The sequence below is a fragment of the Platichthys flesus genome, chromosome 5 (assembly GCF_949316205.1).
Source record: "Platichthys flesus chromosome 5, fPlaFle2.1, whole genome shotgun sequence".
NCBI classification, from domain to species: Eukaryota; Metazoa; Chordata; class Actinopteri; order Pleuronectiformes; family Pleuronectidae; genus Platichthys; species Platichthys flesus.
In genome coordinates, this window is record NC_084949.1 from 24,837,899 (window position 1) to 24,852,921 (window position 15,023).

Genomic DNA, 15,023 nt, shown 5'->3' on the forward strand with positions numbered 1-15,023 from the left:
TCTCTCTCTCTCTCTATCTATCTATCTATCTATCTATCTATCTATCTATCTATCTATCTATCTATCTATCTATCTATCTATCTATCTATCTATCTATCTATCTATCTATCTATCTATCTATCTATCTATCTATCTCTCTCCCTGAAAATATCCATCTATCTATCTATCTATCTATCTATCTATCTATCTATCTATCTATCAATCTATCTATCTATCTATCTATCTATCTATCTATCTATCTATCTATCTATCTATCTATCTATCTATCTATCTATCTATCTATCTATCTATCTATCTATCTATCTTGTCTTTAAACTTAAAGACTAAACTTTCAAATTTGCCACATGAATAAAAAGAATACACGAGGAACTATTGTTCAGTCAGTGTCAGTTCTGAGATGATCTTCTCCTCATGGTGATTTCAGGCAAACGTTTTATTTTATCATCTTCTTTGATATCACACTCTCACATGAATTCCCCAATCTGCTGCTGCGGCTGATTTCTGCATTAAAAGATTCTTTATTCCACGACACACTCGCAGGAGGTGAGATTGAAATGTCCGGGTCCCCGCTGTCTGGGCGACGCTCGGCGCTGCGTGCTGTTTTCTGTTTGTTGACATATGCTGGTGTCGGCGCTAATCTCATTAGTAAAAGTGAGGCTGGAAGAAAAGAGGAGAAAAAGAGGAGAAAGCCACGCAGAGAGCCGGGGCCCAGTCTGCTGAGTGGGGAAGCGGCTGCAGAGCTGGTAATAGCAGCAGGCATGTGGGAGTGTTTAATGGAGAGTGGAGTAATCTGCGCTTTTTAATGATGATTAGAGGAGGAAATTGGCTCAGATTTACAGTGTCACTCACCACTGAGACAGAAGGGAGAAAATAGAATAAAGGCCTCCAAATTGTCTGATACTCGATGTGTGTGTGTGTGTGTGTGTGTGTGTGTGTGTGTGTGTGTGTGCACAGGTGTGAGACCCAGAGAGAGAGAGAGAGAGGGACCCGTAACGTACGACTGACCCCCTCCTCACAACACCCGCCCACGCACACCTCCACTTCCAGAGGAAATGTATCACTTAAACCAACTGCAGCTCAGCTCACAGAACCTAATGAATCTGGACTCAATTTTACGCCTAGCTGCCCCTCCGACTCACACACACACACACACACTCACACACACATACACAAACAGTTAAACACTGAGGCGGCTCTACCTATAGCTCAGCGGTCGTCCTTCTAATGTGAAGAGGAGACTGGAAACGGGGGGAAAGTGTGATTATGGCTCAGATTGGCAGAAGAATCTTGTCTCTGTTCTTTTTCCGTCTTCTTGTCAACACTTTATTCTCCTTTTGACACCCCCCCCCCCCCCCCCCCCCCCATTATCCACTGAAAGGCAGCTCTTTACTTCCACCTCTCGCACCCCCTTCATCCCCACGTCTCTTCTCCGGTGATTGCCAAAGTATCCGCGGGAATAGTTTGGCAGTGGAGGAAGTGTTACAGTTAGCTGAGGTTGGTTTGTGTATTTGCAAAACGCAGCGGATTAGACATATATTAATTTATGATTTTTGTTTATGTTTGAGCGTGAAATATTGAATTTCCCCCCCGAATATCACAGAGATATGTTCTGCTGCTGAGGCGTCACCTTCATGCTTCATCCACATTACTACGTTTTCGTTTGAAAATGCATCATCTCTGCTACGGATCCGCTCGACGTCCTCACTATTCCAGAGTTTTTTCCAAATCGGAGAAGTTAGGAACGTGCTCACACAGCCGCCTGCTGATTGGCTCCTATCACGTGCCCCCCCCCCACTTTCCACAAGAAAACAACCGGCATAAACCCGGTTCTCTCTCTGCAACCAGAGCAGCACCAAACCCGTTCTGAACCGCCGCCACATTGTGGTGTGACGTGGGCGGCGATGGAGAGGTCTGGAAACCAAACTGAGGTCACAGAGCTTCGAGTGAAAAGCTCTTTTGAAATGTTCGTGAAAAAATGTGACATTTAGTGTAAAATCACTCAAACAATTTTGATCGTATAATAGACGACAAATCGAGAGGAGAGTGATACTTGAAATGCAGGATTCACACAAAATACTACACACACACACACACCATGTCAGTACTATTGCATTCTGTAATTCTGAAGACGAGCTGTGCAGCTTTTCTGTTGGACAGACGTACCATGCATTTCTCCATTAAGATATGTAAATTCATAATCTCTCAAAAGCCATTTTTTACATCCATTTCTCTCCGTCGTTCAAACAGGCTTCGTTCTCTCCCTCCATCTTTCTTTCTGCCTCACGGTTTGTCAATCTGTCTTTCTCCTCCTCCGACTACAAAACCATCAGGAGTGAGTGTTTTATTTGTTCCTTTACACTCTTTATTTTCGTTATTCATTAGAGTAGAAACACATTGAAATGGCTTAAAATCAATATGGAAAAATCTGCAACAGAAAAGTAGCAGCTTGAATTAGGGCTTGCTGAATATTATGAGGTTTTATATCCGATTAATCTGTCTTTTAATTACTTGTTTAGTTCAAAAGAATTTCCCAAATTTGTGAAAAATACCTCTTAACACTTTGTGAGTATCAGTAGATGAAGTTTGGTCCAGATTAATAATCACGCACGACTGAGGAAAGCAGCAGAATCTCACATTTAAAAGGCAAAATGTTTATGTAATCGATCAAAGGAAGAACCCACAAAGAGTCACATTTAAGAGGCATCATCATCATCATCGCCTCAATCTGCAGCTTCTCTCAACTTGATGGGGCCTCATAACGATTATCAGCTCGTTGTGTCTCGGTCCAAATCACCACTTTACGGTTCGGGTTCACTCTCGCTGCTCGAATCGCTTGTTTTCAGCCAGAAGTTGGCAAGTGGCAGCTGAACAAAGAGGAAGGTTCAGCAGCTGAGGAGCCGGGTTCTTCTCTCAGGAGCCGGTGGAGACCAAACGAGGGGGATCTTCTCACATCGCCTCCAATTTGCCCCCCCCCCCCGAAAACAAATCTGTAATTCTGGGTGCGATGAAATGAGCAGAATTGTTGACATTTAATTTCCTCTCCATCAACAAACGGCTGAGTCAACAACTGATTTCATCATTTGCGTTGAAGTCAGTGGTAGTTCAGACCTGGACTCGTGTGGTCTAATTATAGCAACACACACACACACACACACAGACACACAAACACACACGTTTATTGATTGACTGGGCAAATCTTCAATAAAGCTCCCCCCTCTACAAGCATTTAACCACCTCCAACAAACACAGACACGCAACCGGCATCATCGGCAGCCCACACACACACACACACACACAAACAGAAACCCAAATACACATTTCATCCAAAGCTCCGACACACCGGCCAGCAAGCGTAGCACAATTGTGCGATAGAGTGGAGAGTGACGTTCGATTCCGGTCCTTTGGCCCCCTGGAGTTTGGATCCTGTCCCTGCTCTTTGGCTATCCTCTGTCATCCCTGCCCTGCCAAGTCTGTCGTTCTTTCCTACACACACACACGCACACACACACACACAGCGTGCCAACTGTTACACTATCCGAGCCAGAGTGACCATGTGTTGTTGCATCCTCCTAATGTCTCCATCACAACAGCGGCTCATGCAAAAGCACTTGATCACTTCGGTGACTCGACACGGTTTCCTTTCTTTACCCGACGCCCTCCCAGTTCTCCACTGGTATTCAGATCGATAGCGGGTTGACATCAATACAATGCAGCAGCATCTTTACCCCCCCCACACACACACACACTCGCACACAGACACACACACACACACACACACCTACGAGCCCTAGAATCAACACAATAATTGAAATATTTTCAACCTGATTAGGTCTGGGTGGGTTGCTAGGGCTGTGCTCCCTGGTTGCTAGGGGGAGTAAATCATCTGGCATTATTTGATTTCTGTTCCAGATATGAAACCGTTACCGCGGCGATTAAATGTCTCACAGCTTAGACACCTTGAGGGGGGGAAAAGACGGAGGAAGAGAAAAACGGAGAGAGACCGAGAGAGAGATTAAGTTGAGGAGGGAGGGAAGGAGGGAGGGAGGGAGGGTGTGAAGGGAGGGAGAGCGAGAGAGAGGGAGAGGGAGAGAGGGAGAGAGAGAGAGAAGGGGGAGAGAGAGAGAGAGAGAGAGAGAGAGAGAGAGAGAGAGGCCCCTTGTGAGAAATAAATATGAGAAAAAGTGAGAATGATAATGCCTAAAAACAGAAATTGTGTGTGTGTGTATTTGTGTGTCTGTGTGTGTGTGTGTCTGTGTGTATATTTGTGTGTCTGTGTGTGTGTGTGTGTGTGTATTTGTGTGTCTGTGTGTGTCTGTCTGTGTGTCTGTGTGAGAGTGAGAGAGCCATAGAGAGAGAGAATAACAGGCTAATAAGGATGAAATGTTTTCCTGCACTCCCATGTCTCAGTTGGCTTTTCTTCCCTCCTGACGACTCACAGGTTGGCATGTGTGTGTGTGTGTGTGTGTGTCTGCGTGCACATGTGTGACATTAGCGTGTTCACAGCAGCGTGCATGCACAGTTTCCGACAGTTATGCGTCCTGGTGTGTCTCTGTGTGTGTGTGTGTGTGAGTTGTTTGCACTGTGTTGATATAGTGATGTCTGCAGAGTCACGGTGAGGACATGGTGATCCGCACACCGATGGGAACTGTGGGCGTCCTCGAATGTTTATAAAACACAAAGTGAGATACTCCCACCGGAACACACACGGCGAGCACAAGGGGGGGGGGGGTGTTACCGATCAAGACAGCGTGAAGAAGAATTATTCAGTCGCGGTTTTACTTTTCTGTTTAAATGTAATATTACGTACTTTATGTACAACCTACAGCCACATATGTTATTGTTTTATCAAATAAGCTGTAACCTATAATTTCAACAATATGCTTATAAAGAATATACATAAGGATAATGTTCTTTTAAATCTAGATCTGTTTTTATACCATCAAATACCTAGAAAGTACCTTAAATGACAGAAACAATCTTTGAGAAACTTGTATTTGGTCTTTTTAGTTTGGTCCATGTCCCACCAAAGAACATGGAGGAGGCAGGACACCGGGGAGGGGGGGCAATCAAAATGCTTATCATTTATAAAGACTGTTTATAAAGATGGACGACATGACAGCGCCCCCCTAAGTGAAGCACCGTCCCCTGGTGGCCGGCATAGGTCATAGACGCCACCTCCTCCATGTTAACAGGACTCTGTGTCAGACTCTTTCATTCACTCAATAAAACCCACAACAAAAAAAAACTCAACGCTGCCTCTGAACATAATCCAGCAGCAGTTTATGTTTATCACAACAATACGATGGTTATACCAATTCAAATGTCATTTCTAGGAGACAGACATTTGTTGGTGGAGCATCAGAACAGCTGCTGTAAGCGTTTTCTCCTCCGCTGTGAATTCTGACCTCGCACAGGCCACATGGAGCCAGCCAGCCCGTCTGATAGGATTACAGCAGTAAGCGCTTGATTTGTATGTCGCTGTCTGTGACTGGCTCTCTGTCCTCATGTGTGTGTCTGTGTGTGTGTGTGTGTGTGTCTGTGTGTGTGCAAGTACAGCAAAGTGAACATCGTTGAGTAATTTCAAGCTATACTCGAACGCTTTAAAAGACTGAGAGAGGAAAACGAAAGAGGCAGAGAAACGATTGTGTACCACTCTCCGCTCTCCACATGAAGGGCCCCCGGACCGTGTTTTAATGTCAAGCACCCCCAAACAGTTTCTGTGTTGGATGATGGGAGCCCCTTCTTCTCCTGGGTAAGTTTGTGTCCTCACTCCACGCTGATGAGCCGCTGTGAGAAGCTCGTCTGCTCGGAGGTCGAGAGCCGGTGCAGCCGAACACAATGACACAGCGAGTTTGACAAACTGTAATTAGATCAAATGTAGCTCAGATAAAAATGCATGCATGTGTCTGCTCCTCATTTCTGCATTTATGACAAATTTTAAAGATAAATAACTGTAACCTCAAAAAGGCAGATTTATCATTTATGAATTAAAATCCGAGGAAGCATGACTGACTGATTGGTTGTTGACAAGTCGACTGCAAAACTTTTCTCAGTCTACAAACTTGTTAACCAGCCGATCGACCTTCCACGCATCGCTTGCTCAGTGCAGCTGGAAACAGATGTACTTATAGAAACTTGTCTTAACGTAAAGTTAGCATCCGAATCAGTGGAAAGCTTTTGTTGTTGACTTGACGCTGAGTTAATCTAATTTATTTTCTGCTTTTACAGAGGGACAGCTTCCCAGGAAACCCTGGTGGCTGGCTGCAGCATAGGTTATAAACCCTGCCTCCTCCATGTTAGCAGACGGGACATGGAAATCTATGAGAAAATCATTCTCACTTGATTTATAACATTAGTAACTTCCTATGGAGTTTATCTCTCAATCTCTATTTTCAAGTCCTCTTCAATACAGCTGATGTTCTCTTTTTCCATTTAGAGTCGAATAGACGATAAAACACAAGTTCCCAAAAGAACAACTTTGTGTTTCACAACCACCAAACACGAGCGCACAACACACTTCACACACGCCGCACCACACCCGGTGTGCGCCTCTCGCACCTCACACAATCAGCCGGTCGAGGTTGTAAACCCTCCCGTGTCTGGTGGCTGTATCGGCTGCTGTGCTCAACAAAGTGGTTTCAGTTCCTTCCATTGATGTAATATTAGTCACACTTTAGAGCTAGCTGGCTAACTGCACTGAGACGGATCGTGGTGGGTTTCTGGCACAAAGTACACTACTCTAATTGCCTTAAACATGTTTCTCCCTTCAAACAGTCAATATGCCTGCAGTGTGCATATGTGTGTGTGTGTGTGTGTGTGTGTGTGTGTGTGTGTGTGTGTTTGTGTTCCACTGGTCAATAAAGCGTGTGCTTAGAGGCAATTGGTTGTTTTTCCTCAACTTGACACGTTAAATGCAGTCACACTTCAGGTAAACACACACACAAACACACACAAACACACACAAACACACACAAACACACACACACACACACACGCACACACGCTGTGAGGCTATTGGGTAAATGGTATTGATTCTGTCCTGTTTTCAGCTTATTTTCTCTTATAACCCCTCAGAGCTCAATCACACTCGCTGACGAGCACGGAGAGTCTCTTAAATCACACCCACATGCAAACACAAACATTTATTCACGAGTGCAAACACGGCGTCCATGACACGCGTTGACCCCCCCCGATGAAAAGTAGATCATAGAAACATTCAACTGACGACTTGAATTCTTTCTTTTTAAAGCATCTCTCTCTCTCTCTCTCTCTCTCTCTCTCTCTCTCTCTCTCTCTCTCTCTAAGTCAATGTATTGTCTCTTTGCTCCCAGTCGATCGCGCTGGTGTCGACCTGATTTAATTGGTTTAGGTTCGAGCTCCAGTCCACCCACTCCACTGATGTTTGTACCACGACAGAGGAGGAGGTGGTCGAGCAGTGGGTGCTGGTGTGTGTTCAGTAAAACCAGAGAGAAACTCAGACTGGAGGATTCTTCAAACCACTGATAAAAAAACTTGACCAACTTGGTAAATCTGCTTTATTTAATAACTCCTAATTACCTCCTATTCTCATATGTGTCATATAACAAAGAAAATGTTAAATATAATATATCCTCAGGACTAATGCAACTTCTTACCTCGTCCACACCGAATCTGTTCACAGCACTTTATGTGGAATATCTGGATTAACTTTGTTTCTAGAGGAACATGCTGCAGGTTTTTCTTTACCTCTGCTGGTTCTGTTTGTCTGTTTTCAAGAATATAATTTACATTTTCACAGATTTCTTAAAGAGAATGGTTCACGAATCTTGAGGTAGACGATCAGACGTATTTAGAGGACCGATATCTGAGAGAGTGTGAAATTTGATTTATATCTCAATAAACAAACAGATCCAGATGTTTGGCCTGTTATATCAATCCAGGTCTTGCTTGGGTCCAGTGAGAATACATTTTTGTATTTTTTAAAATGTACACTGTGCACAAGAAGCTCAGACGTTGAGTAATGCCATTACTTTGTAGTAACACTGCACTCAGACACACAAACATCATAAAGTGTGGCAGTAACGGAGCATGGACCTGCACTGGGAGGAGGAACACAGATTTGTGGAGGCAGGAGCGTGAGCTCTGACACCTTCACAGCATCCAAGAATAAATAATTAGTGGAGCTGGCAGCGGAGCAGACGGAGGGGACAGAGATGTCTTTATTTACGCCAGATTATGGACATATCCATGCACTGACTCACACGTGCATGGATTTAACACATTCAGACACACACACACACACACACATTCTTAGTGATGAGCGGTGCAGTGATCAGCTTCTTCCTCTGGCTGCTTCCTTCAGAACCAAGAACTATTGATTTCCACTGAAGTCGTCCCAGATTTGAACCGATTCAGATTTCAAGCCAAAACCATGATGTGGCTCTAGTCCTGGAAATATCAGTGATCAGTTGTTTCTTCACTTTGCTCCTGATTGAAAATGTTTCTGAGCTGCTGTGAAACTTTCTGCAGACATTTGTTGTCCTCAGAGGATGAATCCCACTGATTGATTGTCCCCCGACTTCTCTAGCGCCACCGAGCTGTTGACTTTGACATCAACATCTCAGCAACTGGTGGATGTATATGGCCCTGAAACTTTCTGGACACACAGAATTGTGCCACATGTCAGGTTACAGCTTTAAATCTGGTCTGTGATCAAATATCTGCAGAAACCTCAGCCGTGTTTTGAGTTCAGTGCTAATTGGCAAAAATTACCATTCCAACAAAATATAATCTAAAATGGAAAAGGGTTCGGGTTAGGTTTAGTTGGTGCAGATCCCAAAAACTAAAAAACACACAACACAAAACAAAAAGAGGAGCACAAGAGGCTGCGTGATCATGTTTCCTTTGGACATGTCTTGACGTTTACACCTGAGGACTGAGGTGAGGACTGCTTCTGCCTAATTATCGCTAACTGCCTTGATGATGCTAACCCATTTACTATTTAGAATTACATTTTTCCACCCACGTATCTTTTGTGTTTTTAGTGTGTAAATACTCAATATATTCACGGTGAACCCAGTGCGTCCCTGACCAACACATGTTTGCTACTCCTTCACAATCTGATCAACCAACATATATCTCAATGTCAGGTGTAAAGAGGGAATTAGTCTTGTTATAGAAAATATAGAGATAAGAAAATCAAATTAAGGTTGGTTTAAACACAGTGTAAAATATATACTGCTTTAAATCAGTTCACATGTGGAAGTCTATTAAGAGTTTAATCACAGATGCTGTGTTTCCTCCGCAGCCCCGACTTCATGTTCCAATAACCACACGTTAATATCTCTTCTTTTGTTTCTCTCTGATGTTGCGTCTCCTTCATTCGTCTCCAGTTTCACTTTCCTTGAAACAACACGTGCAGATGTTGAGAGGTTCTGAGGAGCAGCATTTTAATCAACGTGTTCCTGAGAGCAGCATCAAACTGAGTGGACACACCTTCTCTCACTGGCAGAGATGCTGACCAGTACCATGTTGGAAATATTTTTTTAATAACCCTGTCGTCTGCATGAGAGGAAATAAAAGAAACTGTCTCTTTTCTCTCCTTTTCATCCTTTCCTCCGTCTCTTCTCTCACATCTTCAGACTTTTCTTTAAATCCGGTCTTCCCAACGCACCACCTCCCCGTGGCTGTCGGTTCCCCTTTTCACCCCGTCCTCCCCTCGGCCTGCCCCCCCCCCCCCCACACACACACACCACCCTCAACTCATTTCAAGCGTCCAGCAGCCGTTTGTCGACTCACATCTGGAAACGGCATTTAGCTCCGGTTGAGTCTCAGGAAGTTTTCACACTTCACGACTCATTAACCCGCAGACCTGCAGGCCTCCCGAGCAAGAGAGCGAGGAGGGCAGCGGGGGAAGTGAATGGCGGAGGAGGAGGAAGAAGGACAGATAGGGGGATGATGGGTTGGATGCGGGAGTGAAAGGGTTATGGACGGGGGGGAGGAGGGGGGGGGGGTAGTGGGAGCGCTCGGGCTCAGGTAATGGGAAAGTGGAATCGCCACATTTAGACGCCGAAATGTGCTTGATTCACTGGGCTGGTGGGGGATGTCTTTAAATATCGATTTAATTGGTCGGTGGCCGTTTAAAACACGAATGATGGGTTTGAAAAGAAAGGGGTCTTTGAGTGGAAGAATCTAACGTGAGAATATGGAAGACGAGCAGAAAGAGGTGTGAAGAAGTCCAGAAAAACAGATTGGTGTGTGTGTGTTTGTGTGTGTGTGTGTGTGTGTGTGTGTGTGTGTGTGTGTGTGTGTGTGTGTGTGTGTGTGTGTGTGTGTGTGTGTGTGTGTGTGAGTCCAGGGTGTCGGTGTCCAGCCCTCTGTGAGTAATGTGTCTGAAAGAGGAGCTTTCCTAATGAAACACTTTTGGCGGAGTGATAATTACACCAGTAGAAAGTTACGACACCTCCAGTCGATGTGTGAAACTTAGCACACTAAACACAAACTTCCTCCCAGGCCACTGAGTGTGTATATGTGTGTGTGTGTGTGTGTGTTTATACTGTGCGTCTATAGGAGGCTGACATTATAAGCTTTAATAATCATCACAATAAGTGTGAGCACAGACCTTCTTCCCTGATGTGTATGTGTTTGTCTTTTGCAGGAAAACACGAGCTGCTTTCATGCTTTCACTTTTCTTTATAAGCTTATTGTATATCCAGGCGCCCCCCCCACCCCCCAAAAAAAAATGAAATTCTATATTATCTTTCTCCCTCTGGTTTGTTCCTTCCTTCCCCCGTCTGATCTCAATCTCCTCTGCCACAGCTGACTGGCAGCCTGTGCTTTCACTGCATGTCACAGTGGTTGAAGTCTCACTGAGGGGCTCCATGCAGATAAGCACTGGAGATGTGGATAAGCAGTGACAGAGCTCAGATCAGGAGAAGAGAGGAAACGGAAAGATAACAACAAAAAATAAGGAAATATTATGTACTGTAGATGCACAACTACACAAAAGATACCTGCGTCTTTAATGGAATTTGCAGGAAATCTTGTATCACACTTGACAGCCAAAGAATTTAGTTAAACAAATCAGACCTAGACCAGCAGAACAATTCAATTATTCTGCGTGGCTTTAATAAATGTTTGATATGCATTACATGGGGAAGTTTCTAATTCAAATTTTACGATTTACCAGTTGGGGCTTTTTCCCATTAATTCTCGACACACAAAGTTACAATTTTCATTCAACGTGTTTATTGAATAAATATGAAAAATGTCAGACCAGAATTACAGTCGGAAAAAAGGGAAAAGAGTGGAGATTAGCGCACGCGAGTAAAACAAAAGTTTCAGCTACCGGTGCGTTTATAATACAAACTCCTGGCATGCGCAGCGCTGGGATCTGGCAGATGAAAGTATTTAATTCTTTGCTTTAATAGATTTTTCCGCCTTTCTGGAAATATGGAAATACCCCTGCTCCTTTTAGAGCGCGCTGCCTTTTCCACACGGTGTTAGTGAAGCTCTGTGTTTGTCCTGCTCTCTGCGTTGATGAGATTTTGAGTCATCCGTAATTTCTATAGACGCCCATAATGTTTTTCCAACTGGCAGATTTACAAACAGTGGCATCTGGAGACTCTACTCATGGGTGGCTTTAGCTGCCTGTTCAAAACTCTGCTGAAAATTCAAGGGATTAGCACCCGCGGGGATTTTTCTATCCTTACCTTGTTCCTCTCAGAAATAACACTCTGTGTGTGTCACCAAGAATTTAATGTACCGGCAGCAGTTTAACCGGTTTTGTTCCTCTCAGCACCGGAGTGAACTCAAAACAGACGTTCAGTGGCTAAATTAGGATGATTGTTGAAATATGGTCAAGTAAAAAACCAACAAATGTATTCAAATAAATTGACTACCTTTTGAAACCACATTTAAATCAAATAGATTCAACTTGATGAGAAGTTACGATTATGAGACCTTTAAAACCTCACTACAGGATTCAAGCTGCTTTCAGGCCGGCACTAAACTCCAGATATTCTCCTGACTTTCTGCAGAGGTGGAAGTTTGGTGGAGTTTCTCCGGCCAGTTAACCTGGTAAAAAAAACTGGACACTTGTTTGTTTCCATCCTGTTGTTATTTGTTTTTAGTGCCCTGGTTCGCAAAATTTGAAATAAATAATTTTACAGCTAGACTAAATCCATCTATCTATTCTCTGATATTAAATAAATAATTTTTTTATTCCTCTATGAATTTACAAACATCGGACCAAAAATGCATTTAATATTTTGCGCGAGTAAAAAAAATGTTAATAACTTGCATTACCTTCACCTCAATTCCTCCAGCACTGACAACTTAGTATCTCAAATGTACATCCCAGACGAACTCTGTCCAAATAACAGATTAGTAGTTGTGTGAATTTCATTCTTTATCTGTTATTTGTCCGATGTTGACTCTTTTCTTTCTTTTACATGTTATCATGATTCACAGGATTTACAGTCTCTGAGCCTTTATCATGGCTGGAATAGAATGAGGAGCTCAACCTGAAGGGTTTTCCCTTAAGATAAAGATGTGTGTGTGTGTGTGGGGGGGTGGATATAGATGTGATATAAGCAGCCTGTCTTTTGCAGTCTCTTAAAAGTGAAGTGACATAATATGCTTTTCTTTAACCTGGTCACACATGACTAGATAAGAAGCTCAACCGTGTGTAATTCCATCTGAATCTCAACAAGTCGTGATGTTCTGTCAGAATCATGGAGATAATTTGGCTCCTGCTTTCCATCAGGTCTTCGCCTCTATTTTCATGACCTGTATGATTTGTTGAGTTGAGGATTTTATGATACTACTTTTTGCAGGAAATGACCACATCGTTATAAACATGAACTTTTTAATTCGTGAGCAGGTTGAATGAAAATCGACTGACAGTTGCTCAAGGATGCTTGGCAGGGCCGGCCCTGTACATTTGGGGTACCTGAGCAGGAAAGTTTGGGGGCCCATGCCTCGCAGTGGACAGACCACCTTTTTAATACGATTATGACACCTACCCCTTAAGTCTATTAGTTTTAAGTGTTGTCTTTAATATAATTAAACCATCAATAAGGTAAATAAGTGTTAAACAATCTTTAGCCTTGTTCTTGAACATTCATGCAAAATAGAAAAATGTTTCACCGTATAAAGGCTCCTTATTAAACACAAATATTTTGTCAGTGCATTTTCTTCATCTGGTAAATATATAAACTAATTTGATCATTTTCACTGTGCGACCAGCAAATTGTACACTCATTGACTCTATGTATTTCAATTACATATTAAATTCCCACATACCTTTGTTTTAAAAAGTCAATGCAAAGCATAACATTAATGAAGTGTTTTCTATCATGTTTAGTTAGTGTGAATAAATCAAATAACTTGGGATTGATTCAATTCCATAACTTGTGTGTTTGATGTTTATATTTATATAAAACTTTAACTTTATTTAAACAAATCCTTCATATTAGATATTAGATGTGCTGCCCATCAAGACATTTTTCTGGTAAATCCAAAACTATTCATCTCACATTCATCCTTATTTTTTGACACATTAAGATGAAATTAAATCTCACATTGCTGATGTACTTTTCCAGTTTCAACCAACAGGATAAAGTTCAAGTGAACTGATTTTGAGTCCTCAGCCCACAGTGTGTGGCGTGGGCTACAGAATTTTAGGTTTTTAATTCAATGCTCGTTGGCACTTGCAATTTAACATCCAAAAGTTTTTTCTAATGCACCCACTCTTGTACCTTTTGACTTTTCAACACACATGCAGCCGATAATTCATCCGAGGGAGTTTCAGGTTGCTTCAAGGGATGGAAGTCGCCAAATATCATCAATGCAGATATACAAAAAAGGCCTTTTACTTCCTGAAAACCTTATATAACTCTGCACTTCACTGTGTTCATATACTCTGACAAGTTTAAGCAGAGGAGAGCATGTTTCAGACATCTCTGCACAGACGTATCAGTCTTTTGGCAAAAAGAACGACATTTAACTAGAACCTGCATACCTCAAGATCCTGTAGTGTGAACTAGGCAACATGAAAACCACATTTGAATCTGTAAACACAAAAAGTTTAATGTTTTGTGTTTTGTACCATCATCCCACCAAGTGTTGTGGGAATTTGTTCAGTATTTTATAAATAATCCTGCTGACAAACCAACCAACCAACCTATGAAACCACATTTAAATACACTTGTTCTAGATTCTTATTTTGAATAAACATGAGTCCTATTAACGTGACTTATGTTAAAGAAAGTGAAAAAGAATTACTGGATCCGAACAACAGAGCGGATGCCATCATTTAATGGTATCTTTCTTGGCTCATGCTCCACCAATTTTTATGGAAATCAGTTTTTGCATAATCCTGCAGACAAACAAACAAAGGGGTGAAAAAACATAAAGTCCCTGACGAAGGTGTAAAGGTTATGAAAGTGAAGGTCGGGTGAACCTTCCTCTCCTCTGTGTGAGAAGCTGTTGATCTGCGTGAGCTGTGTGTGAGCGACAGTTCGAAGAGTCATCAACCTCGACCAGTAACTCTTCATCTCCTGGACCTGCCCCTGATGTTCTGTACCCGCTGCAACACAAAAGCTCACACCCAACAGCAGTGTGCTCAGTGTGCAGACTGTTAGTGCAACAGGTGACACACAAACCAGATCGGCTGCAGCAGGAGAATCAGCCTGTGCCTCTATAAACAACACCTTCATGTCTCCTCGGCCTTTACGGGGCCGTTTCACAGCTCCCAAAGAAAAATGTCATGACAGGAGAGACTCTTTCTTTGTGAGCACGTTGTAAACGGTGGCCTATATTTTGAGGAAGGTGTGAACATGGATCTATGTTCTGAGGAGAGAGGAGGAGGGTCTGTGAAATCACTGCTTGTTTGGTTTTAACATGGCTGTGCGTTCTCTGGTTGTGGCTGTTTTGTCACACCTGATCACACATTGAAACTGTAGTGCAGTTGGAAATATGGAAGTTATCAGTCAGCTGTGGAACATACTTCCTCTCATCCATAAATGTGGCTATTGGAGCCG